This window comes from Podarcis raffonei, chromosome 5 (assembly GCF_027172205.1).
Source record: "Podarcis raffonei isolate rPodRaf1 chromosome 5, rPodRaf1.pri, whole genome shotgun sequence".
NCBI lineage: Eukaryota > Metazoa > Chordata > Lepidosauria > Squamata > Lacertidae > Podarcis > Podarcis raffonei.
Genome location: NC_070606.1, coordinates 16,627,748 through 16,654,615, shown reverse-complemented (window position 1 = coordinate 16,654,615; position 26,868 = coordinate 16,627,748). Strand labels below are relative to the sequence as shown.

Below are 26,868 nucleotides of genomic sequence, written 5' to 3'. Positions count from 1 at the left end.
TCCCACCCGCCCGAGTGGAAGATGGCGGCGGAGCGCAGCGGCAGCCGCGGTCTCGGCGCGCGGCCTGAGGGACCCGAGCAGCGGCCCGAAGCGGCCCGGCCCGTGGGCCGAACCTAGCGAGGCCGGCGAGCGGGCAGTTCCGGCGGCTCCAGCTGCTGCTGCCCGGTGTCGTCGTCTTCTCCGCCGCAGGTGAGGGGAGCGGCGGCGGGGCCGGCGCAAATAATACCAGCCGGGATTTGTGTTAAGCTCTGAGGGGGAGCTGAGCGAGCGTGGGTTGCCGAGGAGGCCGCGAGGAGGGAAGGAGTCCGCGGCCGGCGCAGCACCACCGGCTCGGTGTGAGGGTATGGTTTCGCCGGGCACCCGGGTTGGTGGTTCTCACGTTCTTCCCCTGCGCTCGTGTTTTTGCCCCCGTGTCCCCCTCTCGGCTCGGCGTGGCGTATCGGCTTCCAATGTCGGGAGGGGGAGAGAGAGCCCCGTTCAAATCCCCTGCTCAGCCCCGAAGCTGACGGGGTGACCTTGTGGGGAGCCTCGGTGGCTCAGCCTAAGCTACCTCGCAGGCTTGTTTTATTATTATTAATCATAATTATTTATTGCTATAGATATATCCGTAGCCAGACTCGTTGGGCTGCAGCCCAAGTCTATGGACAGCACTGGGGAATTGGAACAGATCAATAGGTTATCTTTTTAGGCGTCTTGGTCTCAAGCTGCTTAGGGCTTCGTATCTTGAGCAAAGGGACACCTTCTATATATACTGTACATAGAGAGAGGGTTTAATTGATTCTCAGTTACAAACGAATCTTATAGAAAGAGAGGGGGAAATAAATAATACTGTACCCACAATAACCCACAACAGGTTGGAGTACAGAATCCTCACCCCCTCCAAAAGGGGAGGGGGGAATATAACAGAAGCAAATCCCAGTTGAGGTTCATTGGATGTACAGCGGTCAGATAAAAGTGTCTTTTCACAGGCTTGTTGTGAGGAGGAATACCCATATTTTGGTAATATGGCTCCTGGAGCGAGGACAAAATTGCCCACCCTCCAAGTATCTTAAACGTTCAGTAGGTACCTATATCAGTACCTGTATAGGTTTATTCGGGGATTTTTTTCAGCCAGAAGTCACCGGAACTCAGTTCCGGCACCTCTCAGGTGGGCGCCATTGCCATTATCGGAGAACAAGGTGAGTTCCGGCACCTCTTTTTCTGGAAAAAAAAAGCACTGGGTTTATTACAGTGGTACCTCTAGTTACAAACTTAATTTGTTCCGGAGGTCCGTTCTTAACCTGAAACTGTTCTTAACTAGAGGCGTGCTTTCGCTAATGGGGGCCTCTTGCTGCCACTGCGCTGTTGACACACGATTTTCGTTCTCATCCTGGGCCAGAGTTCTCAACTCGAGGTAACTCTTCCAGGTTAGTGAAGTTTGTAACCTGAGGCATTTGTAACTCGATGTACCACTGATTATTATTATTATTATGCGCCCCCTTGGCTCAGCTACTGTGCAAGAGAACCTCCCGCACTGCCCTAAATCAGGATGCCCTCCCTGCACTATACCCCGTGCTGTTTTTTCCAGTAGTGCTGGAGGATGGCCAGTTATTGGACATGCACATATAGGGAGAGGCACTCCCTCAAATATTTTAGGTGTGTTGAGACCAGGTAAGAGAACTAAGAGAAAACAACAATCAGGTGTGTAGGGAATCTGATTGGGTTTCAGTGGGTGCGTGAGGTTAGTGAGAAAAAGAAACATGTATGAGGTTAGAGATCGTAGAGAGAGTGCAAAAGAGGAGATATTGCTCACTGGTGGGACACATGCTTAGAAAGGATGTCTTGCAATAGGCCTTGTAAAGACTTTAAAGGGTTGCTGCCAGTTTGAGTGTGCTGTACAGGCCTGGCCTAGACTAACCAGTGGCCTGACTCTATATAAGATTGTTTGATATTTTCATAAATGTTTCAGATTAGACATTTTACTTTCTTACAATGCAATCCTAACCACGTCTACTCAGAAGTCCTATTGAATTCTAACGGGGTTAGTGGAGTTGCAATGCAGCTGTACTTACTTAATATAGGAATTTCTACTCCACATTTAAAATAATTCCCAGGGGGGATTACAACACAGAAATCAAAAGCAGAATAAAAACATTAAACACACCCCTAGAAGCATCAACATCTGTAAAGTAGTAGCACAATCTGAGATAAAACTTGATTAAATTAAAGGTTTGGAGGGGGGATCTTTGGCTGGTGCAAAAATTACATTGAAGTAAGCATGGGGGCAGCCTCCCTGGGGACAAGCATCCAGCTTGTTCGCACAAGAAGACCCTAACCCTGGTCAGATGAGGTGGGAACCTGGAATAGCACCTCCATTGAAGATGGACAACCACATGTGGAGATAGGTGATCCTTCAGGTACCCTGGTCCCAAGCTGTAAAGGGGTTTAAAGATCAACACAGCACTTTGAACTGAGCCCACAAATGGCCCAAAAGCCAGTGCAGCTGATGGAGTTCAATTATGATAATAATTTCCAGACCTATACAGCTACAACTGTTGTGTGTGTAGCGGCTTATTGGACTGGATTCAGCTGTTGTAACCACAAGTGAACTGTTTACTCTGTCCTGCTTTGCTCGCTGTCGGTCTCTCTATCTTTTTCTTCTTGCCTGAGAACACCAGCTTTACACTGCTAGCACGAAAGAGCCTGTCCCTGCTGCTCTGACTGACAGCTGTGTTGGTCTTGGCTTACAGGGGAGAGCAGGAAGAGCCCCAATTGCAGTTGTTTTGTGTAAGAGGAGGGTTGGTTGTGGGAGAAGTAGCAAACCAGGTAAGGAACATAGAGCATGTTCTGTATGCTGTCCCTACCCCCAAGCACTTTGAGGACACAATGGTAGCAGAGAATAAGTGCTTTTTCACCTACATCACTGCCACAGAGTAAGCATAATAATGGCTTGCTATGATTTCATGAGACTTTGAGTGAGTTTTCCATCTCTTCTGGCCCAGCCATTTGTGGAGATAGGCACATGTTCTTTAAGTTTTTTCATAGGGAAGATGAAAGAGTGCTTTCCATCTTCCGTTCTCCTTGAGGTTTTTTTTTTTTTAAAAAAAAATACCCTGATGCCCCATTAGTACAATCTTGGGAGTTGTGGTTCCAGAGGAATGTGTTGGGTGCCATTAGGCTTGGGATAAGGTAATGGTACTTGATTATTATTTGAACTTCTAGCTTGCCCCAGGACTTGGGATAGGGAGCAAAACTAGAATAACCAGCAAAACCAGAATAGATTCTAAAAGAAAATGTTACCAAGTTGTGAACTAATGAGCTAAAGTTTGTTCTCTTCTCCACCCTCCTGGAAGACTGGGATAATTTGTCTCTGGGGATTCATTTTTCAAAAAAAAGTATGTGTATATCCAATATTTGTCTCATCTCTCCCTTGCTGCTTTTGAGTTTTGCTGGTATATTTTTACCAGCCTATGTTTTCAGCAACTAATGAGCTCTGATTTGCTGCTGTTTCCTTTCATCAGGTGCTTTTTATTGCTTTTCTATGTTGCTTTTAGTTCTACATTTTAAATATAGTCTCTCATTGTAGGAAAGAACCTCAAAATTGTAGCTTAGATTGAAGTGCTATTGATTTGAATTTATATTTATTTAAAATTGTTTGGTTACTACAATGCCTAAGCATGTGTCATAACAGGGGAGACTTGAAGGAATTCAGAGCAAATGCTTGGATAGTGATATTACACATTTCAACTACAACTTTCTTTCCATTTGAATATTTGTGTGGATGTGCCCTCCCCATCCCCTTTTGTTAGATATGGTTCATGGCAACTGTAAATTCTTCACAGAAGGATATATAGGAATTAAAACAAAGAACTTGATTCTAGGGTTGGCATGTAAGTCAATCAGTTGCCTATTTCCCCACTGTCAACCTTTCTTATTTAATTATACTGTCTTTTGTCTGCAATAACAGGAGCGAGTTCTGTTTGTCTCCTAGCCTTGCATTAGTTGAGGCCATGCTGAGTTGTATAGTATAGCTTCTAGAAGCCACATGCTATAGCTGCAAGCATCTCTGCAAGATACGGTGGTGAAAGGTCATGGCTTTAAAGGTCACATTTTTAAAAAAGGATTTGTGTCAAGTCTGCTCCAGAATAAAAATGAAAGGGTGAAATTCTGTATCTGTCCATCAGTGGAACAGACAAAAAAAAGCTCCCACTATGCCCCTCAGATACACTCCAGATACTTGGTGGACCCTTCAGAGCAGATGCGGGTGGGGATTCAGGGAAACAAGTGGAAATTGAAATGCTCTTCAGAAGTACTTGAAAATGTTCGTGTGAATGTCATTCTGGTTTTAGATAGAGAGTACTGCTCTTCACTTCTTCATATTTCTATTTTGTTGGTGAACATCTAGGGATATCATGTAGATGACACCCACTTACATTTTTTCACTCTTGTTAAATTCTGGATGTATAGTTGGTCTTGGAATGAATGCTAGAAGATGATACGGAATCAGTGAGGGATGAAATTGAAGCCTAATTGGGACAAAACAGGTTATGTTGGTAGGACAGTGTAGCTCTGGAGGTTTGTAGTTTGTAGTTTTTTACTTGCCTGGGCAAGGTTATACTTTCCTTGAAGGATAAGTTGCATAGAAGGGTTTTCTGTGCCACACTTTTCTCCTGAGTTGTCCATGGTATCCTAAGCTGATATTTCTCTCTAACAGGGACCTGATCCCAGTCATACCTTCTTTGGTAACACCACATATTGACTCCTTTTAATGTCAGTTGCACACGGAGATGCCATTGAATAATGTTTGGAGGCTGCACCTAGTGCAGAATGCTACCTTTCAGCAAGTTCAGACCTGCCTCAAGGAACATCAAGACTTCCTCGTGACCCAACTGCAATGACTGTCTATAATATACCGTATTTTTTGCACCATAACACTCACTTTTTTCCTCCTAGAAAGTAAGGGGAAATGTCTGTGCGTGTTATGGAGCGAATGCCTGCGGATGGCGGGGGGATCTGCTGCAGTCGTGAGCAGAGGATCCATGGTTCCCCTTCCTTCCCTCCTCCGTGGCTCGTTTTGAAACAGCAAAGCGGGAGAAGAGCCACTGAGTGGGGAGGAGAGAGGGACAGAGAGCCTGCTTGCTTTAAAGGAGCAAAGCGGGAGAGGAGAGGAGCCTTCTCCTCTTATACCCCTCTTCTGCATTATTAACAGCATCCTTCTCTACCCACCCCACGCGTGTTCCTTGTTCCTTGAGTGCTTTTCCTTCCCTCCCCACTTAAAACGTGGTTACAAAGCACAGATCCACATGGATCCTCAGGATTTTTGCATTGGGCTACCCCAAACTCACCGTCAGATCACATGTCTGTGGCCACAGCATGAACCACAAAAATCATACATCCGCTGTTTCATTTAGAATATTTTTTTTCTTGTTTTCTTTCTCTAAAAACTATGTGCGTGTTATGGTCGGGTGCGTGTTATAGAGCGAAAAATACGGTATGCTTCCATTAAAGGCTAGCCCAAGACATTTGGGCACCTGAGGTGAGCCACAAAAATTTGCGCCCCCTCCCCAAGTCAGGGAAGATGATATGAGTGAAGTTCTACATCAGGAACCAGATGCGAATAAAGATCTAAAGAGGGAACAACAGTGAAAGGAGAATAGCAGCACCTCCTATTTGCCAAGAGGCCTCTGTAAAGGCCAGATCTGCTGCCCCTGTGGGTCCTGCCACCCGAGGCAGTCAGCTCACTTTGTCTCATGGATGGGCCCGGCCCTGCTTCCAGGCCCAATTCAATGTACTCATGATTACAGTATCTTTAAATCTCTTAAAGATCTAGAGCCTACCACCCATTTGAGAGCACCTCATTCCCTTAAGCCTGTAGGGAAGGCATTTTTCTTTTGCCGTGGGAAGTCTGCAAAACCACAGATTAGTGTCTTCTTTGTGGCTGTGCCCATGCACTGAAACGTGTTTCGATCAGAAGTGTGTCTGGCCACTTCACTCAGAAGGTACATGGAGGGTCTTTTGGGGACTGCAGCTGGAGGTGGATAGGAATTTGGGGAAATGGCATGGGAGAAAGATTAAATCCCTCTCCCCCCAGCACCTCTGTACTGATCTAATTCAGAGCCCCTGTGACTGCTTTTAGTTAAAATTGCAGTACGATGCCCAACTTGTCCTTTAGCTACTGCTCAAAGCAGCAGTTCTCAAAGGCTTTCCTTATCCCCTGCCTTTCCTGCAAGCGCATAAGAAGAATCCTGCTGAATTAGACCAAAGCATACCGTACTTCAGCATTTAGTGGGAAGCCCCAGTGCTGAATACAAGCATTCTCGCACTCTCCTCGTCCCGATCGCCAGCGATTGGTATTCAGAGGCGTGTTGCCACTAGTACTGCAGGTAAAGGCAAGGAAAGCTGGAACTGGCCTCAAGGTGTGGGGCGCCTTGAAGCAGCAACTCCCCAAACTTTTCCTTTAACCCCTTGTCCCAGTGGATGCCAGGCAGACTGAAAAATAGGTCAGCAGCAGTGAAAAGAGGGAGGGGTGCTTTGTTGGGGATCCTGCTCAGCTAAGTGAGTGTGTGCATGTGGGTGTATATGTTTGTGTGTGCTGTGTATGGGTGTATGATGTATTTGCATATATGTGGGGGTGTCTGGGGTGCCCCCCCTGGAAGCTTGGCTGCTCAGGATTGTTGCCTCTCCTTCTTTAATCAGTGTAGTAAAGGTAAAGGTACCCCTGCCCGTACGGGCCAGTTGTGTCCGACTCTGGGGTTGTGCGCCCATCTCACTTAAGAGGCCGGGGGCCAGCGCTGTCCGGAGACACTTCCGGGTCACGTGGCCAGCGTGACGAAGCTGCTCTGGCGAGCCAGCACCAGCGCAGCACACGGAAACGCCGTTTACCTTCCCGCTATAAAGCGGTACCTATTTATCTACTTGCACTTAGGGGTGCTTTCGAATTGCTAGGTGGGCAGGAGCTGGGACCAAAAGACGGGAGCTCACCCCGCCGCGGGGATTCGAACCGCCAACCATACGATCGGCAAGTCCTAGGTGCTGAGGTTTTACCCACAGCGCCACCCGCGTCCCTAATCGGTGTAATAGGTTATATTAAATTGATTCCAACCCCTTTTAAATCAATGATTTAATTGATTAAACATTAATAGACTTAATTACTAATTAACATATTTCACTGTTAGCACAGCCTCCTAGTGGTGCCGAAATTAAAAATAATTGATGGCACATTTTCAAAGCTAAGCAGGGTCCAGTACTGTTTCAAATTGGGTGTGGAACCATGTGTTGAGATTCCTGTATTGTCATGTGGTGGACCTGCCACAAGGTGAAAGACTTCTGGGAAAAGATAATGAATTGGAAAAAAATGATGAAATATACATTTATAAAGAAACCAGAGGCCTTTCTTCTTGGAATAAAAGGTTTGGAATTGCCCAAGAAGGATGTTAAATTATTTTTGTATGCCACAACTGCCGCTCGAATCTTACTAGCCAAGAAGTGGAAAATGCAAGAACTACCAACTGTGGAAGAATGGCAGATGAAGATGATGGACTTAATGGAGCTAGCTGACCTTACTGCTTCAAAACTATTGCTTTAGTAATATATAATCAGATAGAACCAAGGTTTATTTAATTGGGTCATACGCCTATCCATTTTGATTTGTGCTTTTTTTCTTTAAAGAATCATGGTCAGAAAATGTTCTTTGCCATTTTTGTCAAATTCCAATGTAAACATCTAAATCTCAAAAAATGGAATAGCATCGCTTAGCACCTTCACTGTGATGATGATGATTTATATAGCCTGTTCTTTACGCTAAAGTCACAACGATTTCAACTGAAACATTAAAAACAGTTAAAACATATTACAATCACAAAAGTAGGCTGGGTCTGAGAAATATACATCTCATTAATACACATGGTACGTTAATGCCTTCTGGAACAGCTTCTTTGAATGTGTTTCTAATTGTGCCATACAGAATTGCTCTCTTCTGATGACATTTGGGTTGCTGTTCTTAGTTACTGCAAAAGTGGAGGCTAATTTGTTCTCTATGGGCACATCTCATTCTTCCCATACAGTCCTAGATTTCACTTTATAACAAATGCTGACTGTAAAAAAAGAGGAAAAGCCATATTATAGTCTGATAGACAGTCAGTAGCTATATACTAGTTTACGTGTTTGTAGACTGTGCAGGATTGGTGCACACATGTCAGGAAGTAGCTACAGCAAGCCTCAGGGTCACATAATCCCACAAAAGCTGGGAGGAGGTAATTGGAAGCTTTTGCTTTTAGTTAGCCACAGTTTCCTGTGTGATCCAAACTGTGAACTATGGGTAACACAAACTATGGTTAGTTTAAAGCCAGCCAGCCTCAGAAGCCATGGTTTGAAATTGGCTTGTTTTAAATTAAAACTTCATTTCCTCAGCTGTGAGAAAGGACCCTGGGGGAGCTCACAAGCTCAAGGCTCATTGTGGCTCATTCCTTCTCATTCAGGAATGTGAGACGGTTTAGTGTAGCATGTTAACTCTTGTCTTAATTGTCTCATATTGGGACACTGCATGAAAATATCCTCATTAGCAGGGCTGTTCAGAAAGTGCTCTTTGTTTGACCTGATGATCTCTATGTCTTTTAGTTGAATACCTTATTCTTGCATTGTTTATGGCTTGTGATATAAAGGTACCGGTAGTTCTTCAATTCCATAGCAGCATATTATCAAATAATTAGACTTATTTCTTGATTATATTGAAAGAAATTGTTGTTAGGGCTCCAATGCTTAATTGATTATTTTTTTAAAAAATGAAGGGTTTTTAATCAGCTGAATGGTGCTCCTGATAAATCATTTTAAAAGCCTATTATTTTGAGTACAAGTACTTGTAAAAACTGCAGATGGCAAGTACCATCTTAAGAAGAATTTCCTCTTGCCTCTTCTATAAACTATCTTGCATTTCTCGTAAGATGGAAATAGCTAATAAAAGTTTGCATTGGGGCATTAAAAAATTAAAGACATCTTTATGGTGGATTGATGACATTAAAGGGGGCATGTTCTCTGTCTTGGTTAGTCCTAAAACCATTTTTGTTGCTTTGCTACATTGTTCCTGTTCAGTATTTCTGCACAGATCACCTTGTGTATATTAAATGCTAATCTACTGCAAACATTGTGACATCTTTGTGTTGAATTTGGCTCCATTCCCAAATTTCAGTGCAGCTGTTCTTTCTTCAATAGGAAAAACATCTGAATTGCAGGTGAAAATATCAGCAGAACCTAAATGTAGTCCACCTACGTACTTATTTGTGTTGCCTAATGCTATAGTACCTGGAAAATAAAACTAGGATTGTGTGTACCCACTCAGTAATTGTGTGAATTCAAAGAGCGTGCTTTGCTCCCACATAGCTGTGCATAATATAGGTATAATGTGTTCATAGGCTTAATTATAACGTGTGCTCTTACAGTTTCCCTTATAGTATTTCTGGTACATCTACCCTTACATGCACTGGGTTTGAAAGGGTGTAGTAAACTGGCCAGGGCATTTGAATGCTGTGGGTGGCAGAAAGCAGACTGCTGTGCCCTCCCCTCATGATTCCTGGTGCCACAATTGCCGCTTCTATGCATTCAAGTGGTCTTTTGGGGTTGAAGGGAATATCCATTGATTTACTTTTTTCCCTTAAGGTTATGTATGTTTAAGATAGAAAAAACAGTGTAGAGCAGATTAGGAAATATTTTTGTTAGGTTTCTGAGTGTAGTGAGGCTAAGGAACGAATGCCAAGGACCAGCCGAAGAACTAGTATTAGCCATAGTTTTCATGGAGCTGAAAAAATATTGTCTCATAAAATATTGCTAGTTACCCATTGAACCTGTTTTGTGGATTGAAAGCTATTTCTGGAGTAATAGGTTAGTCATCCTTAAACTTATAAAAAGCACTTTCCATAAATATGTTTGACTTCATAATCTCAATATAAAAGAATAACCTTTAAAAAACAGCAACAACTTTTTATTGAACAACTCCAGACTCCGCTAGTAATTTTCATTGATCTGAAACCCTGGTACTTTTGAAGCTAATGTCCAGCAATTCCAGAATGTGTACATAAATTGAAATTGCCAGGTTGATTTAGCCCTCCAGTGATAGAATAATTGACTGTATCAGTCCAGTCTTTAAATTAAATGCACCCTAAGGAAGCCATACAAATAAACTAGCTGACAGAAGTTATCATGCAATTACATGTTAAAAATGAACAAATCATGCTTTCATTGAGAACTTCCCATTTCCAATAAAACAATATAGTTGCACAAAAATACAGTGGTGCCCCGCAAGAAGAACGCCTCGCAAGACGGAAAACCCGCTAGACGAAAGGGTTTTCCGTTTTGGAGGCACTTCGCAAAACGAATTTCCCTATGGGCTTCCTTCGCAAGACGAAAGCCCATAGGGAAATCTCCGGGACAGCGGGGAAGCGCAGCGCGTCTTCCCCACTGTCCTCGGACCTCCTCCGAAGGCTGGTGGTGGGGCGGAGAGACCTCCTCCCGCCGCCAGGCTTCGGAAGGCTCCTCCGAAGGCTGGCAGTGGGGCGGAGAGACCTCCTCCCGCCGCCAGGCTTCGGAAGGCTCCTCCGAAGGCTGGCGGTGGGGCAGAGAGACCTTCTCCCCGCGCCAGCCTTCGGATGGCTGTCCTGAAGACTTGCGGTGGGAGGAGGGTTTTCCTTCCCACCGCCAACATTCAGAATGCTCTTCTGAATGTTGGCGGTGGGGAGGAAAAACCCTCCTCCCACCGCAAGCCCCGGGAACAGAGGAGAAGCGCTGCGCGCCTTCCCCTCTGTTCCCGTACCAGTCCTGAAGGCTTGCGGTGGGGAGAAAAGCCCTTCTCGGCACCGCCAGCCTGGCAAGCGGTCTCCATAGGAACGCATTAATTGATTTTTAATGCATTCCTATGGGAAACCGTGCTTCGCAAAACGAAAAACTCGCAAGAAGAAAAAACTTGCGGAACGAATTAATTTCGTCTTGCGAGGCACCACTGTAATCAGTCAGCAATCTCACTGTGTACATGCAGCAGCAGGTATGGTGAGTGTGATGTAACTGATCATGCTGTTTTTAAAACATAAAACAAATAGTGTATTCATTTAAAAAACAGTGGGCTCAATTATATCATGAGCCTACCTGGACTCCGAGATCATCTTTTGAGGCCCTTCTTCATATGCCTCCTCCACGAGTGGTCAGGAGGGTGGCAACACAGGCCTTCTCTGCAGTGGCTCCCCGTCTGTGGAATGCTCTCCCCAGGGAAGTTTGCTTGGTGCCTTCACTATACACCTTTAGGCGCCAGGCAAAAGCGTTCCTTTTCAACCAGGCCTTTGCCTGACTTGATCTACACCCTATACCCTTTTTTAAAATGCTGGCTCTTTTGGGGGTTTTTTATTGGGTTGTTGGTTTTGTTTTGATTTTATGTTTTTGATATTTTATGTGAACTTTTGAAGCTAATGTCCAGCAATTCCAGAATGTGTACATAAATTGAAATTGCCAGGTTGATTTAGCCCTCCACTGATAGAATAATTGAGACCTTCGGGTATAGGGCGGTATTGTAAATGAATGAATGACCCTTGTGGTCCCTTACAACTTAACAATTATATACTGTATGTGCAATTATCATATGTTGTGAATTACTGGTAATCACAGATCTCATAGACCTTGCAACCATACCATATGCAGTTTGATCATCAGATTTCACAACTGCATGTGTAGGGCAGACAAAATAGTGACATGAAACACATTGATACCAGACCCTTTTTCTGGTGCTGCGGGTCGGACTGCCTTTCTTGAAATTGTTTTAGAGATGTCTGAGCTTTAAAATTTGGAGTTTTTAATTTTATTAGTGACATTTTTACAATATTATAAACTGCTTAGAGATTTCTTTGAAGCAATATATAAATTACCTAAAGAAATAAAAATAATGCACTATGCAAATATTTCTGTTAACAGAGGAAAGGGGTCAGTTGAAGGTCTTTGTCAGATAGTTGCCATTAAGGGCTCATCCGCACTGCGGATTTGAAGCCGCTTGTGGTGTGTGTGTGTGTGTGTGTGTGTGTGTGTGTGTGTGGTGTCCACACAACATCTTCCTCATCCAGTTGACAGCCCATACCCGCCCTCCTCCAAATTCAGATTTTCCTGATTTGGTAAGAATCTGAAGAAAATCCATATAAAATTGCATCTTGCCCAATTGCGGATGCCCTGAAGCACATTGTGTGGTCTGGATTTCTTTTTTCCACATGTGTGGTGACATTCTGCTAGCTGCTGGCTGTTGCTACACCCACTGCTTCCATTTTCTTTCCATCAGCCCAAAGGGAAGGATGCGGCCTTCCCCTTTCCACTGGTTGTTGCTGAAGGCACATTTGTGGTATTTTTATATTTAAAACAGCTGATTTGTGCAAAAGGCTTCTTGCACAAAACAGCTGTATTAAAATTAAAAATAAAATTTGCCCTAGAAGATACAGGAGGGAAAGGAAGCTGCAGCCTCATGCCAAATCCGTGCCTGGTTTGGAGTGACACACACAATTATTATTTTTTACTGTTCTTTTATGAGTGAGAGATTTTACTTTCTTGGGCTCCATGATCACTGCAGATGGTGACAGCAGCCACGAAATTAAAAGACGCCTGCTTCTTGGGAGAAGGGCAATGACAGGCCTAGATAGCATCTTGAGAAGTAGAGACGTCACCTTGACAACAAAGGTCCGTATAGTTAAAGCCATGGTTTTCCCAGTAGTGATGTATGGAAGTGAGAGCTGGACCATAAAGAAGGCTGATCGCCGAAGAATTGATGCTTTTCAATTATGGTGCTGGAGAAGACTCTTGAGAGTCCCATGGACTGCAAGAAGATCAAACGCATCCATTCTTAAGGAAATCAGCCCTGAGTGCTCACTGGAAGGACAGATTGTGAAGCTGAGGCTCCAGTACTTTGGCCACCTCATGAGAAGAGAAGACTCCCTGGAGAAGACACTGATGCTGGGAAAGATGGAGGGCACAAGGAGAAGGGGGTGACAGAGGACGAGATGGTTGGATAGTGTTTTCGAGGTTACCAGCATGAGTTTGACCAAACTGCGGGAGGTAGTGGAGGACAGAGGTGCCTGGCGTGCTCTGGTCCATGGGGTCACGAAGAGTCGGGCACGACTAAACGACTAAACAACAATCTAGTGTATCAGAAAACCTACCGTATATTTCAGAAATAAATAAGAAAAGTGTTCTGGCACAGGTAAGCAGATACCTCCATGTAAGCCCACAAGGCACCTCAGGCTCCCTGGCTTGGTGCAACACACACATTTTAAAATAATTATTTTTTTCTGACCTTTTGTGCAAATGTGATCTCTCTCTGTTTGTGTGTGTGTGTGTGTGTGTGTGCGTGCGTGCCTGAAAAGGTAAACAGATACCGGATTATTTGTGGACACCTGGTTTTGGAACACATATATTTATTATCAGTGCTTTTTTCTAAAAAAATGTTTAGGGTACTCTCATTTTGACTCAAGAAAATCACCATTTTATAGTTCAAATTGGGAAAAAGAAATACAGCAAATGTACAAAAGTACATAGATTCACAAAATGTTTAGGGGTATGTGTACCCCTCCGTCTTCCCAGATAAAAAGCACTGTTTATTATTATCATTGTTATTATCCTACTTTTTCATACAAATCTGCTACTTTGGAAAATAAAATAAAGCAAACCCTCCAAAATCTTTTAAAGTTGCTTACACAGCTAAACAGATATCTGCACACATATACTTAACAGTCCTCAGATTTCCAGAACATCTGATGGGAGAGGACAGCAAACAGCACAAATGTATCCCATCAAATCCCACACACTAGTATGGATATAGGAAATATAAAGATAGATTACGGAGGCATAATATTGAAAGTGCTCATGTGTGGATATAGGTGCAAAAGTGCACACAGAAACAGTGACCCTTGTAGACTTCAATGGCCTAATGTAGACACAGCCTGTGTCTGGCAACCTGCTAAGGTGAACATGCAGGTAACTTGTAAACAAACAGATGCAGTTGAAGTCACGGTGACCCAACAGCCAGTTAGTAAGTATTTGTGCAAAATGGCCACTCTTATAGGCGTGGGAGTGTTTCCAACCTAACTGGAAAAAAATACGTAAATAATTCCGGTTTATAAAGGGGTTTGGTAAGCTTGTGGGTTTCTGTTGACCCCAGTACCATTTCTAAGGATGTTAAGGAGAATGTGTAATTTGTCTACAGAAAATAGGCAAATTATTGTGCAGCAAGCATTTTAATCTCCCTTCTGCTATGCACACCCTTGCCATTTCACCTTCTGTGCTCCCTATTTCGCAGAAATTGGGGGCAGGCTGCAGGCTAAGTATCTGTAAACATGAAGAATGACGAAACCATTTCAACATGGTATTATGGGGTCACTTTAACCTTCAGCACCCTGTGAGCCTGCAGCCTGCCAGCCACTATGTGATGCCTTTCTCTCTCTCAAGCTATATTCGGGTGGGAGGGAAATTACCGTATTTTTTCCACCATAACATTCACTTTTTTCCTCCTAGAAAGTAAGGGGAAATGTCTGTGCGTGTTATGGAGTGAATGCCTGCGGGTGGCGGGGGGATCTGCTGCAGTCGTGAGCAGAGGATCCATGGTTCCCCTTCCTTCTCTCCTCCGTGGTTACAAAGCATGGATCCACATGGATCCTCAGGATTTTTGCATTGGGCTACTCCAAACTCACTGTCAGATCACATGTCTGTGGCCACAGCATGAACCACAAAAATCATATATCCACTATTTCGTTTAGAATATTTTTTTTTCTTGTTTTCCTCCTCTAAAAACTACGTGCGTGTTATGGTCTGATGCGTGTTATAGAGCGAAAAATACGGTAATTCTATATTCATCTGTTATGGAACCTGCCTGATTTTTTCACAGCAGCCAGTTGGTCAGTGATCAACAGGTGTGAAACAAATGTGTTGATTGTTGACCTGAAAGGGTTAATCTCAATACTATCTGCACCTAAGCTAACTTCTGCTTTTGTGGTTAAGCAGCTAGCAAAAACCGCAATTGCAAGCTGTGAGCTACTTCCTCTTTGCAATTACTTGAGCTCTGCAAACCAGGAACCACTCTCTGCACATGCTCTTTGCTGCAGTAACGCAAGAGAAGAACACACGAACAAGGGAAGGAGGGGCGTTTAGCTAGCCATATGCCATATAAGGAAATAAGCTTAACCTTGCTAGCTGATTGGAGAATTTGAAGAGGTGGGAAGAGATGGGCAGACTCTCAGGTATAAAGATGCTTGTTTATTTGTATCTATGGGCCAGTCTTTTGGGAACGATCCCACTGGCCACCTCTGTGCACAGATTTCAATAAAACTTTTTTCTCCAAAGAAGAATCTTTCCTGGTGCTTTTTGCTCTCTCTCTTCGGCCCTGGGGACGCAGGCAAACGATTCCCTGGCAAGGATAAGGCTTCAGCCTTCATTTTGGTGCGATGGCCGGGAATTGCCCCACCCCAGGGGGCCGGGGAGGGCCAGGCCCGACCTCGGTGAACAGCCCCGGACCGGCGTTCGCGGCTCCAAGTGCGCACCCCTGCCTGTTCGTGGGGGGAGCCAGCCACACCGCTCCGGAGTGAGACACCTGGTCGAGGGAGAAAAGAGGACGGCCGAAGGAGGGGTCCGCAGCGGAACAGGTAAGCCCTAAGGGAAAGGGCGTGGTAGGAAGCCTGGACAGCTTCCCCTGGCTGTGAGCAGTAGAGTGCCGCCAGAAAAGGGATAAAGGGTCTGGCTGTGAGCAGTAGAGTGCCGCCAGAAAAGGAACAAGGGAACTGGCCGTGGCAATAAGGTGCCGCCCCGCCAGACAGGGACGGGAAAAGGGAAAAGGGGAAACAGAGGTGGCAGTAGAGTGCCGCCAGTAAGGTTGGGGAAAGGGGAAACAGAGGGAAAATTATTTTGGTGTGTTTTGTGTGTTGCATGTTGGAATTATATTGGGGTGTGTTTTGTATGTTGCATGTCAGATACTCCAGTGGTTGAATTGTCAAGTGTGGGCCGGGGCTTAGCGTCCCCTTGGCCGAGCGATTGCAGGGCTGTGCATTTCTTAGCAACGCGAGTTCGCCAAGTCACAGCCTGTAGTGGTTGGTGTGTGAAAGGATCTTAAGCCCGGTTAGGAGCGGAGTATCTGAAGAAAAATGGGGTCTGGGGCAAGCTAACGTAGTCCTCTGAAATGCTTTTTAACCAACTGGAAAGCAGCTACGAAGCATGATGATTGGGTTCAAATTGAGAAGAGAGAGGATGAGGATCAAAATATCTTGAACGTCCACCCAGACCAGATCCCTTATATTTCTACCTGGAAAACCAATGTAGAAAAGAATCCACCGTGGCTGAAAGCCTGCCGAGGCGACGCCCCACAAAATACAATTTGTGCAGTCCAACCGGCAGGGAAGTCAGAAAAGCCCCCGGTGATACCAGAGCCGGAAGGAGAAGAGGGGGAAGTCATTAAACCGCCGCCACCCTATGCTCCACCAACTGCCCCTCTAGCGAATCCCCCAGGCCCAGGGCCCCAGGACCAGGGAGGAGCCGGCCCTCAGCCTGAACCCTCCAAGGTTGATGAATTAGAGAGCGAAGAGGAAGAGAATGATGAGGAGTTTATGAAGGGACTAATTGAGTTAGCAAAGAAAGGAAAAATGTGGACACAGTATCAGACAATTGAGATTGCAACAGTATGTACAACCCTATGTGAAAGAAGTGGATGTTAGTTCCCATTTGTTAGCAGCAACCAGGGTGTCCCTCCATAAGTCCCATAAGGCACAGAAAAAGGGTGGGACTGCAATGATGCCTCTATGCAGAGTGTATGACCCACCAGCCCCCCAGGACAGGGTGGGGAAGCACCACCATGCACTTATACAGTCCAACATGTGCCTTTTTCAAGTGCTGATGTGTGCAATTGGAGAAATCAGAACCCTACCTTTGAGGAGAACCCAGATGATATTGCCAACGCCCCATTATAAAGGCTGCCTTTGTAGCTCAGGCAGCGCGCCCGATGTTCGCTGAAAAAATCCAGAAGCATAAGGGGTTCATCGGCCATGGGCTGGAATAGATGTTGGAAATAGCTCAAACCATTTACAATCAGAGAGATGAGGAAGCCCAGAGAAAAAAGGAGAAGTATCAAACAAAGAAGTTGATGGCATTACAGGCAGCCACCCCCACCCCTCAGGAAAGAGGAAGTGCCCGGGGAGGAGGGCGAAGCCGTCTTGGAAGGAATCAGTGCGCCATCTGCCGACAGGAAGGGCACTGGAAGAGAGAATGCCCTATTCTATTATTAGGAAGAGATTTGTTGGTAAAGTTGCAAGCCCAAATTATTTTTAAGCCATCGGGAGAAGCCACATTGTCCACTATGTCACTTGGGGAACTGGTTGTGGAGGCACCCCTGAGGGAGTACTGGCGCCTCATGATGGTAAAAGAAGAGGAGGGACCCATCCCCACCAGTATTCTGGAACAAGTGAACCCCCCAGGAATGGCAAAGAATATCCCACCAATAATTGTGAAGCCCAAGCCATTTGTCAATCCTGTTGCAGTAAATAAGTATCCCATCCCACGAAGGGCGACTGAAGGAGTGTGGGTGCATCTAGAGTGACTGCTCCAACATAGGATCTTGAGGCAATGCCAATCATAGTGGAACACCCCTTTGTTACCAGTGAAGAAAGGAAGCAGGCTATTATCCTGATACCAGAACCAAAGAACTCCGTGGCTTTCTGGGGTCTGCAGGATTTTGTAGGATATGGATATTTAATTACAGCATCATTGCCAAGCCTCTACATGAGTCAACCAGAGGAACTGAGAGAGACCCCTTTGTTTGAGGCACAGAACAACAGCAAGCCTTCGTGGATTTGAAGAAGGCACTACAGCAAGCCCCAGCGCTTGGCATCCCAAATCCCTGAGAAACCCTTTACTCTATTCGTGGATGAGGACCAAGGGACGGCGAAAGGGGTTTTGTGCCAAAAATTGGGAAGCTGGCAACAGCCAGTGGCATACCTATCTGAGCGCCTGATGCCTACATGAGAGCGTGCATGAGAGCAGTTGTGGCAGTAGCCACCCTACTGAACAAAGCAGACAAATTTATTTTTGGCCAAGACACTGTTTGTGTGACCCCGCATGCAGTCCCAGCTCTGCTTGACATGAAGGGTACCTATTTTCTCTCCCAAGCGAAGATGAGAAAGTGCCAGATGTTATTGCTGCATCCGCGTTTGAAGTTTCAGGTCACCACCGCCCTCAACCCAGCTACCCTGTCCCCGGTAGGAGAAGGTGAGGAGCAGATGCACGATTGCATTGAAGTAATGGATGAAGAATATTTCAGCAGGCCTGACCTCGAAGAGGAGGCAAACCCCCATTGGCCTTCATGGTTTGTGGATGAAAGCAGCTTTGTTAAGGCTGGACAGCGGAAGGCAGGCTATGCAGTGGTAGCCTTGGAAGACCAAGTGATCGAAGCGCAGCCACTCCCGCCTGGAACGTTGGCCCGGCTGGCATAAATAACAGCGCTCACCAGAGCCCTGACCCTAGCAAAGGGACAGAAGATAAACATTTATACTCTAAGTATGCCTTTCTGACTTTACATGCCCATGGAGCCTTATGGAAGGAAAGAGGTTTGCTTACCTCCAGAGGAAACCAGGTGGCCCACCCACAAGCCTTATTGAACCTTCTGGATGCTGTATGGGAGCCCAAGGCAGTGGCAGTTATCCATTGTTATGGACACAAAACTGGACTAGGAGAAGTGGCCAGAGGAAACCGACTAGCAGACAGAGTGGCCAAGGAAGCAGCCCGGGAACCAGCTCCCGCGTCAGTTATTGGAGCACTGGTCCCTGGAAGGATCTTGAACACCGCTGATAAGCCAATATACACTAAAAAGGAAAGGGACACTGCAGATGCTCAGGAGCTGACATTGTCCGAAGAAGGATGGTACCTTACTCATGATGACAGAATATGGATCCCAGAGTCCCTTTCTCGGCAGATTGCTCAGAGATACCATGAGTCCACCCACGTGGGACCAGATGCCACAACCAGACAGCTGAAGCAGTGCTTCTACATAGCCCACCTTTATCAACTGGCAGCCCAGATTTCCAGGAAGTGCCCGCTATGTCAAAAGAATAATCCCAGAACCGGACCCTTGGCTCCCCCGGGGATTCAGCATAGTGGAACTGCACCCATGGAAGACCTTGTTGTGGATTTCACTGAATTGCCCCGCTGTGAACTATACCGCAACCTGTTCGTGGCGATCTGCACGTATACAGGATGGGTTGAAGCCTGGCCTACCAGAACTGAGGGGGCGTCCGAGGTAACCAGGTGCCTGTTATAGAAGATCATTCCCCGCTATGGACTACCTAGGTCAATAGAATCTGACAATGGACCAGCCTTTGTCCACTCAGTTTTGCAATAACCCCCCATGCTAGTCAAAATGTGCAGTTTGATAATTATGTGCAGTAATTCTCCCGAGATTTTCTCTTTTCTTAACAGGTGGACCCAGGCCCACTGCTGTTAAAGTTGCTGACCTCACCCCTTGGGTCCACCACACTTAAGTGAAGAAGGCTATTTTAGATTGGACAGTTACACCAAATCCTGATGATCCTCTGAAGCTAACCATCTCCAGAAGAGCGCCAGACAACCGCCCTGCTGGACAAGTGGATGGGAGGGACGCCCGCGGGCAGCGTCCCCAACGTAGAGACTTTTTTTCCCCAGCAAATTTTAAGGCACCGCCAGGACTTTTGATATTGGGGCCAGAACTCTTTGATATAGTCACTCTGTGTGTCAGGTCTCTGCAAGGGTGGATATATATTCCTGTGGGTATATGTTAATATATGTAGAGGGAGAAGCCCCTTTCGGATACAGTGTGTTGGGAAGAAATCATGGGAGTATTAAGCATCCACAAGGACAGGTGGGAAAATTGGTTAAGATAATAGGCTCCTCCTCAGAGAGGTGGGACACAACCTCCCAAAAAGCAAGGCAGCTGATAGAGCACGAGTATCAGTGGGCCCTTCAGCAATAAAATAGATATGTCCCAGATAATAATGTCAGCATTTCAGCCACCATTGATCACATGGAAACAATGATAGCCAGGAACCCGCTGAAAACTACAGGAGGTGATCTATGGGGTTGGTTATATTTCTGGCTGCCTCATGGCAGTTGGCTCAGGCATATTGTGGTATTATTAGCAGGGCCGCTATTAATCCTTTTGCTTCTTTGCCTCTGTATACCCTGCTTGGTGCAATGCTTACAAGGTGTGATGCAAAAAATAAAAATAAAATATCATGGCCCTTATTGTTCTCCCCCAGGATTATAAACCCAAGAGACCAGGACGAACCTAGGAGATAGGTTGTCCAAAAGAAGAGGAGGGAATTGAAAGGGTTAATCTCAATACTATCTGCACCTAAGCTAACTTCTGCTTTTGTGGTTAAGCAGCTAGCAAAAACCGCAATTGCAAGCTGTGAGCTACTTCCTCTTTGCAATTACTTGAGCTCTGCAAACCAGGAACTACTCTCTGCACATGCTCTTTGCTGCAGTAACGCAAGAGAAGAACACACGAACAAGGGAAGGAGGGGCGTTTAGCTAGCCATATGCCATATAAGGAAATAAGCTTAACCTTGCTAGCTGATTGGAGAATTTGAAGAGGTGGGAAGAGATGGGCAGACTCTCAGGTATAAAGATGCTTGTTTATTTGTATCTATGGGCCAGTCTTTTGGGAACGATCCCACTGGCCACCTCTGTGCACAGATTTCAATAAAACTTTTTTCTCCAAAGAAGAATCTTTCCTGGTGCTTTTTGCTCTCTCTCTTCGGCCCTGGGGACGCAGGCAAACGATTCCCTGGCAAGGATAAGGCTTCAGCCTTCAGACCAACTTGCTGCTGTGAAAAATCAGGCAGATTCCATAACAGATGATTCTAGATGTCTCTCCAAAGGTTTAATTGTGTTGGGCTGCTGTTTTTGCCTCCCAGGTTGATTTGGGTTGGCTCTGGGTTACTCTGTCTCCTGAACCCTTGCATGTCTGGATCTTGGAACTTTCTTGCCTGGATCTTGGAACTTTCTTGCTTTGCTTGCAATCTGTTCACCTAAATCTTGGATTCATTGTATGCTAGTAGCCTAAACTGGCATGCCACTGAATTTGTTGATCATTTATAGTCAACAGATTGCCTATAGTTTGACCATGGTAGGTGGAAATTTAACTTTTTTATTTCATTAAGGTCCCAGTAAGGGGAGATTGCCCCCTAGCTCTTGCAACAGTTGGTGGCAAACCTAGCAGCACAGTAAAAATTACCTTGCTGACCATTTGCTAAAAGTTCAGGAATTTTGCTACCAGAAAAGTTATTGTCTTGGACTTTCCATGACTTTTACCTTGTTTGCTTTGATGTTCAAGGAGTACTTTCTCCATGTGATCTGGTGTTTCAAATAATGGGTGTTCTGTTCATAAAGAGATTTTAATTTCATTTGTTACTCCAAGCTGACCTTGATAAAAGGCAAAGAGAATTGTTCACTGAATTATTATTTATAGAACCCTTATCTAATATTGTTAGCAAGTTACAATACTTTATTCCATTTATAAGTTTCACAAAAACAGTGGGCTCTTTCATTTTTTGTGATTAGTACAAATATCGATCCATTTGATTATATTTTTCTTGTCCTAGTAAAACCAACACTTTACATTGATATTAATTGATATAATATGGATTGATTAATTAATTTTAATATTGGACCATTATTTCACAAAATTGACCGGTCAGTTGATTTCATGAGCCCCTTGACTCCACCAGTATCTGACATTTGGCAAGCCCAAATGGAAGAGGCGGAAGGAGAAGGAACAGATGGGGGGCTGGAAGACTGGCATCTGGGGTGGAGGGAGGAGATCCTCCCCTTTGTAACTCTAGATGTCAGAAAGACAGAAGAAGATCTGCTGGGTCTCTCCACTGCCCGTTTAGCTTGATGCAAGGAGGGGGGAGGACCAGTCAGAGGGAAGGGATGAGCAGGAGGAGATGGCAGCAGAGCTGTGGGCAGAGGGGCCCTGGCAGAGTCTTGTCACCAATAACTGGGCCACCTTGCTAAGTGGAATGAGATGCACCTGCCCAGCAGGGGCAGACATGTACACACACAGCAAAACCATAGGGCAAGAGAGTCTCATGAGTGAGTGAGCTCCATCTCATCTTTAAAAGCTTGAGGGAATGGACATGCTCAGGACATCTTTGCAGCTTCCATACAGTTAAGAACCTCTTTCTTTATTCATTTACATTGGAATATTGATTCTGGACCTTGTGCTTGCTGCTGAGCCTGTGCTGCTGTTAGCCTGAATCAATCGCTCTTCCTTACTTTCCAGCAGGAGTTACTGTTGTTTCGTTTTCGGACAGCCAATTCTTTTGTTCTTATTGGTCAGAGCTCAGCAACCTTGTTTGCCTGAGTGCAAGGGCTAGCCTCCCTGTCTTCTATGCGTATCTTTCTGATACTTCCCATGTTTGTCCACCTGGAGTTGAAAAGTGTATGTCTCCCCCCCCACCACCACCACCATAAATCTAATATTGCTTATGTGTAAGACATTTGTTGGTTTGTTGCTATTGTGAATGTTACCCTGTGTGTGTGTATAATGCTGACATAGACCTTGAACACTCTTGTTTATGTACAACTCAGTGATGCTGTATTAATAGGCACTGTTATCACCTACAATATCTAAGAGGCATGGCAACTATGAGAAGAATTCATATGCAAAATCATCAAAGATCTTTATTAGTATTATTTTATTTTAAAGGCCTTTTAAGGTGAAAATATGAAAGATGAGGAAGAGTTCCATAGATGTCATGTGTATCTTGACTGTGGAGTGACTAATTACTCATTTTCAGCATGGCTCAGACAAGTAACTAAGACATTGAACATAACAAGAGTTTTCATTTCTTTGGATTACCCATTTTAGGAATTTTGTGTAATAGAAGCCTTAACATTCAGAGTGTAGCATCAAACTACATGCAGCTAGGTAATGTACCGGGCTTTTCCTGGCTATTTTATTGTTTTTACCGCTGGAGGGTTTTGCTGTGCTGTTTTTGAAAAAAACATTTTAACAATAGTTTGTGTTTTTCACAGGCTAAGTGGCTTAAAATAGCTAATTGCTTCTGGCATTTGACATGAGATGACAGCAGTAAGTGTAGTCAGATCTCCTATTATCTCCTTAAAGTCAATCAGTTGTCCAGTGTTATAGGTTTTCTCTTTAATAACTGAAGGAAAAGCTAGTTTCTTTTGGCTTCTCCCCGTGTGTGCTTCATTTTGTTTAGGACACTTTTTATTGTTCTTGTACATAATCTTCACTGGTGCGGTTCCACCAAAGCGAAGACAAAAAAACCCCATGCTTGGAAAACAGTAAGAAACTGCCTTGGACTAAGTCATACTAGTGGTTTGCATAGGCTGGTGCTATCAGCCTTTGCTATACTCCTGGGTTGGACTTTGTTTTCTTAAAATTCTTTGTACGACAACATTTTTATTGTACCTGTTTCTGGACCAGGCATGTACAAAATTGACTTGGATTGACATGCTCAGACTGTAGTTTCTATTTTTGAAGACTACTGACATGTGAATGTGGATCATGTAATAATTCATAAAGGCACATGCATTGCAGGCCCTGGTCCAGATATTCCATGGTTGTTTCTAGGCTGTTTAGCAACTGTGCCCAACTAGGCCAGCCATTGCCTCCTCTTACCTGGGAGAACCATGAAGCCTTCCATATGTAAGGCTGGAACTTTGCCTAGCCAACAAGAGTCTCCACTGTGTCTGACTCTTAGCTCATGATTCTTGGCATCTGATTCTTGGCACTGGCTGTAATTATTTTGCAGACGTTTAAGATTTAATGTAAGTATCACAGTCTGTACTTTTTGCGTTTTACTTCCCTCTGACCTCACTGCTTACATTTTCTTCCTCTCCTTCTATATACCTGCCAATTTAGGATAACGCTTCATGCATGAGTGTGACTGTCAGATCATTGAGTCGCACAACTAGGTAGGACACTGTAACACAGGTCGCAAAGAATCTGTTCTGGTTGTCTATTTGCTTCAGGCTGTTAACATTGACATATAAATATGCCAATGTCTTGGGACCTAAAAAAAACCCCTTTCTGTCTACTGAAATAAAATATTATGTTCATTTTTCACATGGTCTAGTCCTTCCCCTGCCCACCCTGTAATATTCTGAAGAGGTTCTCTTAACTAGGCTTCAGAAAGTAGCTGGAAGTGGGGAGTCAGAAAAAGGTCCCCCTTTCCTTCCACTGTGCAGTTTTAATCTGAAATCTTAGGTGTACTACTGTGCCCGGAGCTCAGAAACTGCCTGCACCAATGAAATTCCCTGCTGCAAAATGTGCCTAGAACAATAGGAGTTTCGAACACTGATTTGAATGATGGTTTTAGGTTTAACTAGTTCATTGTAGAGATCTGGGATTTATATGATGAAGTTTATAAACATAATCAAATAAGTGTATCCAAGAGGTGGACAGTGGGACATGAAAGCTTATGCCCTAACAGGCTTAAATGTCCCCTAAGACTTAAAATATTTTTGCAACAACAAACTTATCACTACTACTCTGGAAATAATTCCGCTCCAGTGGCTGCTATTTGGCAACGGTCATATCCATGCTGATTGGGTTTTGTGTTCACTTCTGGTGTGCATAGCACTGTGATGTGTCTGCCGCTGACTCTCTTAAATTGCTTGACTTTCTGACCTTTGGCTAGGGGCTGGGAGGGAAATAATTTCTTCTTTCCATTGTATTCAGGATGTATATATACCTATTCAGGAAACCACTTCACACATCTGACAAAGTAGGGTCTTGTCCTCGAAAGTTTTGCACCACTCAGGGTAAATGAGCCATTTAATAGCAAAATTAGTTATCAGTGTACACAGATAGTTTAATTCCATTCACAAACTTATATAATTGTATAATATCCATCGTGTCATTCTTTTGTGTGGATCTTACTAGTAATAACATGATGGTCACCATCACAAAAGAAGACATTTCATTAACTCATTATTTATTTGACCAATTTTATTCTGTAAACTCTTAATTGGAAAGGAATTTTTATTGGCTACAAAGCATGTACTACTATTGTGCCCCCCTTAAAAAGTGGATTGCAAAAACTGTTTACTTAACAATAGTTTCATACCACTTAGTTGTAAATGAAACCTCTAAGCAGTTTACAAAGGATAAAATGTGGATCGCAAGCACCATTTTTACTTTATTTTTAGGCATTGTGAATCAGACTGTTTAATTACGACACATGTGATAATAACATTTAGGAAATTTGCTGTAGCTTGATTCCATTATCTTCCAGCAAGATTTAATAATATGAGCAAACGCTTCTGAAAATGATTATGTGTGTAAGAAGTAAGAGACACGATCTTGTGTGTGTCCACAAGAAAATACATCATAATGATACTTTTTATGGCCCAGGGGAAACTTAATAAACAATAGATAATATAGTAAAGCATAATGCAGCAATGTGAAACCATGTTTTATAAAAAGAATAATAACCCATATTCCAGGATGAAATGGTTTAATACACATCTGTGTGTCCCCCCCCCAAAGAAAACCTCCCTCATGTCAAAAGCTATTACCCACAAGGATATGATACACAGTGCTTTCATTGTATGAAACTTCACCACATCTTAGAAATATCTGTTCCATCAATGTAGCTAATGACATGAATCACCTCAAAGCATATATCTAATTCATCAGGATGTAAGTTTCAGCATCCATGAAGATCATTTCTGGGCATTAAGTGTTCCACAGTTTGTAAAAACCTATGCTTTTTGCCTTATACATTTCGTCAGGGGCAGGCAGGAGTCGGGGGGGGAGAGAGACAGAGGAGGCAGAGGGACAGGAGGACGAGCCAGGGGAAGGGGCCAGCAATTGGTGAGGTTCTGTGAAACAGATGCTGGGGTTGGTGGAAGAGGGGAGTCAATGGGGAGACCAGGAGCCAGAGTATGGGGCAGGGGAGAGGAAGCAGGAGAAACATTTGAGGGAGTCTCAAAGACAGAAGACCCCTGCCTCTGGGTAAAAATGTCTGTACAACCTAAAATTTTGCTTCATTTTATTTTTATTACTTTGGAAAACCTGATACATTTTTCAAGATTCTGTGCCATCTATCAAATGATGCATGTGGAAACCTTGATAATTTGCCCTTCTGCGTTTCTTCCCCTGTAAGTTGTAAGCATTCGATCATATTCTTTCTTTGCATTTTTATATAGCGGTGATACGTTTGTGTGCCACATTTAACTCCTTCAGATAAACTCATCAGCCCTTCTTGAAATTGCTTTTGTTTCTTATAAGGAATCATTTGCTCCTTTTGAAACTTTACCCTAAACTTCTTTGTTTCAGAAGTATGCTTGAGAGTTAACCTTCGTTCTTGATCACTATTGGGTAGGTTTTCTTGTTTTAAATCAGGCTTCCACTGGTATATTTCCCCATCCTTCAGATCTCTCAGGCAGTAATCCTATACACACTCACTTGTAAGTCTTGTTGAAGTCATTGAGATTGACTTCTGAGTAGACATACATGAGTTAGTGCACTGGAACAAGAAGCAGAATTTCCATAAGGGATTGACTCATTGGTGAGTCTTTCCAGTTCCCTTCAGCAGTTTTCCAAGAAGCTGTAAAATCTTTTTACATGGATTATTAAATAAAAATTATTTTAAGTGGCTTCTGGCAGAGATCTGTTGATCTTTTGTAAAGTGTTTGGCATGCATTTTGTGCTATATAAATCATAATTATGTATGGGATTTTTGAGAAACACTTCAGTGGAATAGGAACTCAAAAACTGAAGAATTTCTGAGGTAGCATGCCAAATCTTTATTTGTGAAGATGTTGAAAGATAAAGGCTTTATCCTTGTACACTTAATATTTAAACTACTGTTTCAGGTTTGGTTTTGTAAA

The 26,868-nt window shown here is 44.1% G+C and overlaps 1 protein-coding gene across 3 annotated transcripts in view; it reads left to right on the top strand.

Moving 5' to 3' along the window:
• Nucleotides 1–26,868, top strand: part of NDST2 (N-deacetylase and N-sulfotransferase 2) — a 110,321-nt gene continuing 83,453 nt past the window's right edge. For 2 of the 3 annotated variants that reach the window (XM_053388023.1, XM_053388024.1), the window contains exon 1: nt 3–189. The gene's annotated coding sequence lies outside the window, so the exon portion shown is untranslated. Of the gene's footprint in view, nt 190–26,868 lie in introns of all 3 variants that reach the window. The other variant, XM_053388027.1, reaches the window with a different exon arrangement.